We start from the raw sequence: 11,465 nt of genomic DNA, 5'->3' as shown, positions 1-11,465 counted from the left end.
CCACCATACCTACCTATTATGGCATTTCCATAGCCATTCCGAGATATATTGCCATGTAACTTTCCATCGTTCCGTTTATTATGACACACTCCATCATTGTCATATAGCTTAGCATGATCATGTAGTTGACATCGTATTTGTGGTAAAGCCACCGTTCATAATTCTTTCATACATGTCGCTCATGAGTCATTGCATATCCCGGTACAACGCCGGAGGCATTCATATAGAGCCATATTTTGTTCTAAGTATCAAGTTGTAATTGTTGAGTTGTAAGAAAATAAAAGTGTGATGATCATCATTATTAGAGCATTGTCCCAGTGAGGAAAGGATGATGGAGACTATGATTCCCCCACAAGTTGGGATGAGACTCCGGATGAAAACTAAAAAAAAGGAAAGAAAAGAGGCCATAAAAAAGAGAAAAGGCCCAAATAAAAAAATGAGAGAAAAGGAGAGAAGGGACAATGCTAATATCCTTTTACCACACTTGTGCTTCAAAGTAGCACCATGATATTCATAGTAGAGAGTCTCTTATTTCGTCACTTTCATATACTAGTGGGAATTTTTCATTATAGAACTTGGCTTGTATATTCCAATGATGGGCTTCCTCAAATTGCCCTAGGTCTTTGTGAGCAAGAAAGTTGGATGCACACCCACTTAGTTTCTTTTGTTGAGCTTTCATATACTTATAGCTCTAGTGCATTCGTTGCATGGCAATCCCTACTCACTCACATTGATATCTATTGATGGGCATCTCCATAGCCCGTTGATATGCCTAGTTGATGTGAGACTATCTTCTCCCTTTTTTTCTTCTCCACAACCACCATTCTATTCCACCTATAGTGTTATATCCATGGCTCACGCTCCTGTATTGCGTAAAGATTGAAAAAGTTTTGAGAATGTCAAAAGTATGAAACAATTGCTTGGCTTGTCATCGGGGTTGTGCATGATTTAAATACTTTGTGTGGTGAAGATAGAGCATAGCCACACTATATGATTTTGTAGGGATAACTTTCTTTGGCCATGTTATTAGTATGCTTGAAGTATTATTATTTTTATGTCAATATGAACTTTTATCTTGAATCTTTCGGACCTGAATATTCATACCACAATTAAGAAGAAGTACATTAAAATTATGCTAAGTAGCACTCCGCATCAAAAATTCTGTTTTTATCATTTACCTACTCGAGGACGAGCAGGAATTAAGCTTGGGGATGCTTGATACGTCTCCAACGTATCTATAATTTTTGATTGCTCCATGCTATATTATCTACTGTTTTGGAAATTATTGGGATTTATTATCCACTTTTATATTATTTTTGGGACTAACCTATTAACCGGAGGCCCAGCCCAGAATTGTTATTTTTTTCCTATTTTAGGGTTTCGAAGAAAAGGAATATCAAACAGAGTCCAAACGGAATGAAACCTTCGGGAACGTGATTTTCTCAACGAACAAGACCCAGGAGACTTGGACCCTATGTCAAGACACAAAAGAGGAGGCCACGAGGTAGGGGGGCGCGCCTACCCCCCCCCCCCCAGGCGCGCCCTCCACCCTCGTGGGCCCCCTGTTGCTCCACCGACGTACTCCTTCCTCCTATATATACCTACATACCCCCAAACGATCAGATACGGAGCCAAAACCCTAATTCCACCACCGCAACTTTCTGTATCCATGAGATCCCATCTTGGGGCCTATTCCGGAGCTCCGCCGGCACAGGCATCAATCACGGAGGGCTTCTACATCATCACCATAGCCCCTCCGATGAAGTGTGAGTAATTCACCTCAGACCTACGGGTCCATAGTTATTAGCTAGATGGCTTCTTCTCTCTTTTTGGATCTCAATACAATGTTCTCCCCCTCTCTTGTGGAGATCTATTCGATGTAATCTTCTTTTTGCGGTGTGTTTGTTGAGACCGATGAATTGTGGGTTTATGATCAAGTCTATCTATGAATAATATTTGAATCTTCTATGAATTCTTTTATGTATGATTGGTTATCTTTGCAAGTCTCTTCGAATTATCAGTTTGGTTTGGCCTACTAGATTGTTCTCTCTTGCAATGGGAGAAGTGCTTAGCTTTGGGTTCAATCTTGCGGTGTCCTTTCCCAGTGATAGTAGGGGCAGCAAGGCACGTATTGTATTGTTTCCATCGAGGATAACAAGATGGGGTTTTCATCATATTGCATGAGTTTATCCCTCTACATCATGTCGTCTTGCTTAAGGTGTTACTCTGTTTTCATTAACTTAATACTCTAGATGCATGTTGGATAGCGGTCGATGAGTGGAGTAATAGTAGTAGATGCAGGCAGGAGTCGGCCTACTTGTCTCGGACGTGATGCCTATATACATGATCATGCCTAGATATTCTCATAACTATGCTCAATTCTGTCAATTGCTCAACAGTAATTCGTTCACCCATCGTAGAATACTTATGCTCTTGAGAGAAGCCACTAGTGAAACCTATGGCCCCCGGGTCTATCTTCATCATATTGATCTTCCAATACTTAGTTATTTCCTTTGCTTTTTACTTTGCTTTACTTTGCATCTTTATCATAAAAATACCAAAAATATTATCTTATCATATCTATCAGATCTTACTCTCGTAAGTGGCCGTGTAGGGATTGACAACCCCTTATCACGTTGGTTGCGAGGATTTATTTGTTTTGTGCAGGTACGAGGGACTCGCGCGTAGCCTCCTACTGGATTGATACCTTGGTTCTCAAAAACTGAGGGAAATACTTACGCTACTCTGCTGCATCATCCCTTCCTCTTCGGGGAAAAACCAACACACTGCTCAAGAGGTAGCACACACGCACATCTCGGCGACGACGACCTTAGGATGAGACCCGGCACGAGCGCGGGTGTACTCGAGGTCGAACCCGACCACCTTGTACTTCTCCTCGGCAAGCAACAGCTCCATGATGTGGATGGAGTGCTCCGCCCAGACCGGGCCATTGTTGTACACCATCGAGAGGTACATGAACCATCTGTGGGTGTCCACCACGGCACACATGGTGAACTTCTGCTCGTCGTCGGCAGCCGTTCGGAGCACCATTGGAGGCGCGCGGGATACCCTCTAAGAATTTCTCGTGGTGGGTGTGCTTCTTGCAATGGTGGGGCGCGATCGAAAGGTTGAAGAGACACAAGGGTAGGTTAAATGGCCGCTGTAATAAATGGAGGCCGGCCGGCCTGTAATCATCACGTCTTGTCACGGCGTTCATAGCGGAGGATTCTAGAATCCAATGCACGCTTGACAACACCGCACCCCAAGCGTGGGCTCAAAGAGGCGGCAAAGGTATCGTCGGTGAGCCTTTTCCTGTGCTACCGCGCTGTTTACCGCGCAAGCTTCCCGCCCGGCTAGTTTGGCCACGCGTCGGCTAGAAGAGGGACAAATCGTGGGCATTTATTGCCAAAAAGCTTTGTAAAAACGAAGTGTGTGGAATGACATCGGTCATAAGTTTACCCTTGGGTGATGAGGTCAAAGTTACACAGAAGGGTGATGATGGACACTCGAGTGCGATAATTAATTCTGCGCTCTATAGTGCACACGGTGGAAGAAACCAACTGTGTGCAATAATGTCGAAGATCGCAGTCGAGTTAGCTATACAGATCGTGTGCTATGAGATCGACAAGGTAAACTGATTCGAGAATGGTAATAAAATCTAAGACCGTTGCATATTAAGGTCAAAATAGTGCTAGCAATATACGAGTCTCATACGATGCCATTTCAACAACTGTACCACAAAATCTCAAAATGTTACAAGGTTCAAATTCCAGAGTTATATGGCTCAAATTCGAAGATTACAAGGTTCAAACTGATATTAGAAATGAAATTCAGCTCATCAGCTACAAACGCTCGCGCTGATGCACTGAACATGGATATCAGAGAGGTTCAAACTAATATCACCGCTTCTAAGTCTGGCTTCGAAACCTCACAATTTTTGCAAAGGGGTCAGCCACTGAGAAGTCATGTATGGGGTTGACCCAATGACTTCCGATTACTCTATCATCTGAAGTTCCAAAATGAAATTCAACATTTTTAGAGCCTACTCCATTCTACCGCAGGCGCCGGCGCTGATCAACAGACCATTCATTTCTGTGAAATAAATGTAGGGCAAACCTCATTTCCTTCAGCACCATTGCTCTGAGAACAAAGAACCTGGCAAATATAATCTCAGGTAAGGTCCCTCGGTAGGAGTTCAAAGTAATTTCTGAGAGATGCAGATCTAGGCATTCAATGTGATTATTATTTTATCACATTAATCACCACTAGGCCTAATCTTATTTGTAAAAGAAGAAAACGTGTTAGTGCCTACATGCAGTTTTGAACATTACTACAGGCCTAGCTATTTGGTTTGCAGGATTTGTAAAATGCACTGACATGCCATATTCGATCTAACGTGATTAACATGGGCATTTGATTACATTCTAGAAAAATGTAGCCTTCTTCACAAGAGGTTGGAGTGGATGAAAAGTTCCCTAAGAAAACTAGTACAGATGAATCCAAAGGAGAAATTCTTATTGACTGTAACCATATGGATCAAGCAACCAATATGGGAGGGGGCATGTATGTACTGAAATCCTCCAAAAGAACCTTCAGAAATCGTAGTGCATTGTCATTGTAAACTTGGAAAAAGGTGTCACAAATTGAACTCCCTTATGGTTAAAATTTAACAGGGAAGGAACATCACCTCGATATATAGCTTCTCCAGGCACAGAAAGCATCTCAGGAAACTGACAACTTGCTCCAGGTTGGGCCCGATAGATTCTAGTGCCAAGACCTTCACTGTGCGCAGTTTCGGGGTCAAGCTTGTCGGAATCATTTTCTCAATGACAGACGAACAAACATCTTCAAAATTATAAATAATGTTAATTTGTAGAAGGAGAGGTAGAAGGCGGCTGTTGTACCTGAACGGGTTTGGATCCAATAACAAGTTCGGAGTATTTCTCAGACGAGTAGCCTACCACTGTCAATTTCGGCACAGTAATGACATTGATTCTTGTTGGACCTTCTTGATCAACTACAAGTAATCTCTCAAGTGCAGGTGTGTCCTGGATGACCATACCATGGTCCACCTTTTGTGATGTCTTCCTGCCGCACCATCAACACACATAAATAGTCCGGAGAGTCATGGAGGTCATGTGGAAGGTACTCGACCCATTGATCGCCTAAAGACGAAGGTACTCGAGTGCAGTACAACCACGGAGCAGGCGCTCCATGTCACCCTTTGAGAGGCAGGCGGCGACGAGCTCGAGGTGCTTCAGTCGTGGTAGAATAAGAGTGGGTGCATCATTAAGGGGCGGGAAATGGAAGTTCCTGAACTTGGCGACGTGCAGCGTGGGCGCGAGGCGGAGTGCGGATGTTGGCAGCGATTGTCGGTGTCAAAACCGGCGGATCTTGGGTAGGGGGTCCCGAACTGTGCGTCTAGGATCGATGGTAACAGGAGACGGGGGACACGATGTTTACCCAGGTTCAGGCCCTCTCTATGGAGGTAATACCCTACTTCCTGCTTGATTGACCTTGATCGTAATGGCTAAACCCTAGAGGTCTAGCCTATATGGGTATGGTAATGAGTATATGTGGTGTCCTTTCCGGACTATCCCCTTCGGTTTATATAGACACCGAGGGGATCTAGGGTTTACATGGAGTCGGTTACATAAGAAGGAATATTCGGTCGCCAAGCTTGCCTTCCACGCCAAGTAGAGTCCAATCCAGACACGGTGCAGTCTTCGGCCTTCATGTCTTCACAGCCCATCAGTCCGGCCCATGGATAACAGGCTGGACGCCCGAGGACCCCTTCGTCCAGGACCCCCTCAGTAGCCCCTAAACCTGGCTTTCAATGACGAGGAGTCTGGCGTGCAGATTATCTTCGAAATTGCAAGGCGGGTTCCCCTTTCTCCGAACTCCAAGATAGTCTTCGGATGCAATGATAGTATCCTAGCATGTTATGCACACCATACACAACCGCAGAGAGAATATAATATTTGCACGAATCTAATCTGTTGACAGCTTTTTTCCAACACGACATCATGTTTGTCCGGTTATAATTTCGAACCATTTTTCTTCTGCCATTCCATGCTTCGAGACGCGGTTGCTATCGGCACGTCTTGTCGAAACAGAGATCGTGCCCCCTTATTGTGGGATTCTCAACAATGCGGGCATGGGTAACTCAACCGTGCCATTTATACAGCCCTAGGGAAAAGGCGAATCCTAAGGCAACTGAGAAGGCGTTTAATATTTGCTGCCTTTATAAGGGGATAAGGATTCCCTATTCCTCTCCTCACGCTCTCTCTCCGTCTTCGCCTTTCCGATCTCAAGCTCCAGCGCCCAAGTTCTCATCTCCTTTCCACTCAAGAAACCATGTCCGGATCTGGTGGTCAGGGCAAGTGGATGGTCTGCTCTATCAAGGAGGAGGACATTACTAAGCTCCGGGCGGCCGGATATTTGGCGAAGGAGATCGCCCATCGTCTGCCAGCCGAGGGACAAGTCGTCCCCACGTTGTAGCCCACACAAAGGGTAGTATTCATCCCCCATTTCTTCTGCGGGCTAGGGTTTCCACTCCACCCTTTCGTCTGCGGGCTGATGTACTATTACGGGATAGATTTCCATGATCTGTCCCCGAATTCCTTCCTCAACATCTCGGTGTTTATCGTCGTGTGTGAGGCCTTCCTCCGCATCCATCCCCACTTCAGGCTATGGCTCAAAGTCTTCAATGTGAAGCCGAAGGTGGTGGATGGCCAGCACGAGGAGTGCGGAGGGTCCATGGTGAGCAAGCTATCCAACATCTCCTGGCCCAAAGGCACCTTTGTGGAGACAGTAAAGGAATGGCAGAAGCAGTGGTTCTACATCACAGAACCTCGCGGCACCACCTGGGCCGCAGCTGCCAAAATCCGCTCCAGTGCTCCCATGCGACTCACCTCCTGGGTCGAGAAGAGTCCGGACTGGTGTTCTCCTGGTGAGCTGATAGCCCTGCAGACGCGCGTTCAAAGCATGGTGACCAAGGATGTCAAGCTCGTTGACGTTATCCAGGTGATGCTAGTCCACTGGATTCTTTCGTGCCAGCGCCGAAGCCTCCCTTTATGGGAGTTCAATTCGAAGAAGCACCAGACCCTGAAAAGGCTCTTCGATACTTCTCACGAAGGGGCCTGGAAGTTGCTCTTTAAGGGCAACGAGAAGCCACTGGCCACGGACTCAGACCGTGGTCACAATTGTAACGGCCCCACCAGCAAGGTATGTTACTTTTGACGTATTCCCAACTTAAATGTTTCGAGGATGATGTCTGAGATCTTAGTATTGCTCCCTTAGGACTGGGTGGAGAGGGCGAAGAGGATCCAGTGTCTGGCTCTGTTGCCCGAAGAACCAGTCATCCCACGCCTGGCGAAGATGCTAGTGTCAGCGCCGTATACGGCGCCATAGAATAAGGCCAAGGGGGCCAAGAGTGGCCCTCGTCGCAAGGGCACTTCGGACGCAACGTCCAAAGATGACGAGGCCCATTCCTCTGTCCCTGAGGACAATGACGAGGAAGAAGAGGAGGAGGAGGAAAACAACCCTCCTCCCGAGGAGAAGAAGAAAAAGAGGGTGGCCTCGGCACATCTAGAGGCGAAAGCACCCAAAAAGGGGAAGGGCGCCCCAGCGGTCAACACCACGTGGGACATTGATAGTAGTCCGGAACGTCGCCCCCGTGCTAGGCCTCGGGCCGCATCGTAAGTGACATGGCTTATTTATGCGCACATCCAGTCCTTTCCTTTTATTATTCTAACATGGTTAATCCACACTATTGCAGTCCAGCCCGTGACTTTATCCAGCGATCCTCATCTGGAGGTTCGTTGGGTCCGTCGAAGATGGAGAGCATGTCGCCACCGCCTGCTTACTCCCCCGGGGCTAGGGACGACACCGAAGTGTTATCCCGGAGGACCGCTCTGAAGGGAGGAGCCCAGGACGTTGTCCGGGAGGCGCCACAAGGCGGGACCTCCACTGCCGGACACATAGGGGAGCCAATCCCCATGGAGACTGGCAAAGAGGGTCGTATCCAGTTCGTCCCTCAGCCGAATACGATTCCGGAGACCCATATGGCTCTGGAGTCGGGCAAGCAGCCCCCTTTGTAGGAGGGGGTGCGTCACCTCCACCGGTGGATCCTGTCCATCCAGGAGTGCCAGATGACCTGATGAGGGCGCTATGAAGCGCCTCCGTCATGGACGAGCATCGTATCCTTATGGGTGCGTTGATCGAGGAGGTTCAGTCTGCCAAGAGCGGACTGAATGAAGCCTGCAGCAGCCTGTTAACAGGTTTCGAGGTAAGAAAGAGAAAAACCCCGTATAGTCTGTAGCCCCTGAGACGTTGTCCGGTGTTCGGCGAGGAGAACCAGACAGGGGATCAATCCCTAATTATAAGAGGCTGACTGAATATGTATCGATAAGCAGGCATCCCTGTTGGCTGCAACCTCGCATGCTGCCGAGGTCTCCGAGCTAAAGTGGAGGCTGGAGCGGACCGAGAACGAGCTCGGTGAGGTTAAGGTTCGGCTCCAAGAGAAGCAAGGTGAGGAACGACTTGCTATATGTTCGGGAAAGGATAAGCGTTGTATATTGACAGCGGTATTCTGATATGTGCAGAAGCCGCAACCGAGGTCCAGGCCCTGAGGAAGGCCCTGGGCGAGGCCGAGGAGCAGGCCGTCCAGCAGCAAGCCGCCCGTAAGAAGCTAAAGGCCCGGGTTAAAGAAGTCCACCAGGAGCTCCAGGATGCGGTGAAAAAAATGCAAGGCCTTGGAGCATGATGCGTCGGTTCGAGGGACCAAACTCGCCAAGGCTCGTCAGAGCGTGGAGACCGCACAGAATGAGGCCCAAGCCGCCCTCCAAGAGATCCAGGAGGCCAAGAAGATCACAGCGGGTAAGGCATTTAAGATGCAAAGCAAGTATGCGGAGAAGCAGTACCTTTTACTAACCCGGGTTCGGAGTTCCCCAGGGGCTTTTGCGGATTTTCCATGCAGTGTATTAGACGCCGTGGAGTTCTATCGAGCCGAAGGAGGGGGTTCTTCAGAGAGGCTCTTCTGGTCATAGTATGCGGCACCAGAGCATCCTGTGTCCTTCACCGATTAGCTGAAACAGCTGGTGGAGCTGCATAGGGTGGCCAAACTAGCCATTAAGGATTTGATAATCCGGCTGTGGCCAGCCGAAGCTATGCCTAGCAGCTACTTCGGACTCATGAGGCGGATGGTGAACGCCTGTCCTCGGCTGGACGTTATCAAGCGCTCTATCTGTATTGAAGGTGCCCGTATGGCCTTCGCTCGCTGCAAGATGTGGTGGGCGAAGATGAACGCTGTTGAAGTCACCAGCGGGCCGCCGGAGGGCAACAAGCACCGTACACCCAAGCGATATTTCGAGGATGTTGTAGAAGGGTCTCGACTTGTAGCGGCGCAATGTTCACAAGACATTGTATTTGAATGAATGTATTCATGTTGCCTTTCTCTTGTATTATGGGAACAAAGCCAGTTTTTGTAAAGTAATTATGCTTTGAATTGTTTCCTCCTGTGCGGCCGTGTTGTGTGTAATCTGAGGGTTGGCCAGTCGTCAGCTTCTGCCCTCACATAGATAGTACGGAGGTGTTCGGGATGGAATCTAAACAACCTTGATCCAATTACATGGTCCTTGAAGGAGTTGTTTAGTGCAACGAACAAGGCAATCAGACTTTATGGCTTTAATGCCCTCACTTAGCCATATGAGTTTTATAATAAAGCATGGGCGTAGCCCCTGGTTTAAGCCAGAGTATTGTCAGCATCTAATCGGGAAGTGCCGATCTCTCGCGTAACGCGGAAAAAATCTCCAACGATTTGTAACCCTCGAGTAGCTGACCGGCTCTCGCCACATCATGACAGTCAGTTTTCGGCTTTCTCTACTGAGGTGCTCGTCTGGTCAAAGCCAGGGCACAATCGCAGTAGTTCTCCCTTTACTACCCTAGCCGATGGAGCGGAACATAGGGTAGCAAGCACAGGAGCCGGGCAACCCAACTATTGACCAAAGACATGATTCGGAGCCAATGCATATAATGCTAAATTCGGGGTGCCGAACTTATATATAAGAAGTGTTCGGACTGTGCTGCCGTATTGTGGGGCGATAGGTAGCCCCTGGCGAATATGAAACGTAAAAGGGTGTCGATGCAGCAAATAGGTAGATCGAAATAAAACGAAGAAGCAAAAACCACAGAAGTTGGGCCACGAACCATTTTTATTATAACTGGATGGATACATCAAGGTGTATCTTGTACAGATGGTGCAAGAAGTATTCGTCCATTTAACATGCCGGAATCAATAGGGCGAAGCGTGCGGGTCCTGAGAAATAAGTATGAATACCATCAAGAAGAACGTATAAAGGTTACCCTACACACATGTGCTGCTTGCCTCCGTTGTATTCCAGTCCTTTGAAAGGACTTGACATCAGGCCCGCGGAAAAGGGGTGCCTGAAACAAGAAAAAGAAGTAAAGGTATGTGTGTCCGGGATTGGTCTGGCCGAATTATAGACCTCGGGTTATCTCGTGCCTCCATCGATGTCCATGGAATTTTGAGTGCGTAATTGTGTACGCGTGGTACGAATGCCACTACCTCATTGGGGCTGGGACAGAGGCCGAATTGCTAGTCGAGCTCTTGACGAGCTGCGTTATCCTGTTGCAGTGTAGTCCGGACCCTCTTGATGGTGTCCAGGGGCTCGGCACTTGGATTATAATGATGCTTGAGAAGTCCGCTCTATACTTCTGCTGCTAGGGCGGCGGTTTGCTCCTCTGTTCGGAGCGAGCGTTCCGTATTGCCATTGACTGGTATGACGCCATGTGGACCGGGCATCTTGAGCTTGAGATAAGCATAGTGTGGCACTGCGTTACATCTAGCAAACGCGGTTCGTCCGAGCAGTGCATGGTAGCCGCTGTGGAAGGGGACGATATCGAAGATTAACTCTTCTCTTTGGAAGTTGTCCGAAGAACTGAAAACCACCTCCAGCGTGATTGAGCCCGTACAGCGGGCCTCTACACCTGGTATGACTCCTTTAAAGGTAGTCTTTGTTGGTTTGATTCATGAGGAATTAATGCCCATCTTCCGTACTGTATCCTGGTACAGCAGGTTGAGGCTGCTTCCACCATCCATCAGGACTCGTGTTAGGTGGAATCCATCAATGATTGGGTCAAGGACCAGTGCGGCCGAACCGCCGTGGCGGATACTAGTCGGATGATCTCATCGATCAAAAGTGATCGGAAATGATGACCATGGATTGAACTTTGGGAAGACTGGCTCTACCGCGTAGACATCCTTGAGTGCTCATTTGCGCTCCTTTCTGGGGATGTGCGTGGCGTATATCATGTTCACCGTTTTAACTTGGGGGGGGGGGGGGATTTCTTCTGTCCCCCGGTGTTCGGCTGCCGGGGTGATACGTCTCCGTCGTATCTACTTTTCCAAACACTTTTGCCCTTGTTTTGGACTCTAACTTGCA

The sequence above is a fragment of the Triticum urartu genome, chromosome 7A, assembly GCF_056163025.1.
Source record: "Triticum urartu cultivar PI428250 chromosome 7A, HENAU_Tu73, whole genome shotgun sequence".
Taxonomy (NCBI): Eukaryota; Viridiplantae; Streptophyta; class Magnoliopsida; order Poales; family Poaceae; genus Triticum; species Triticum urartu.
Note: the sequence above shows the minus strand (reverse complement) of the source record.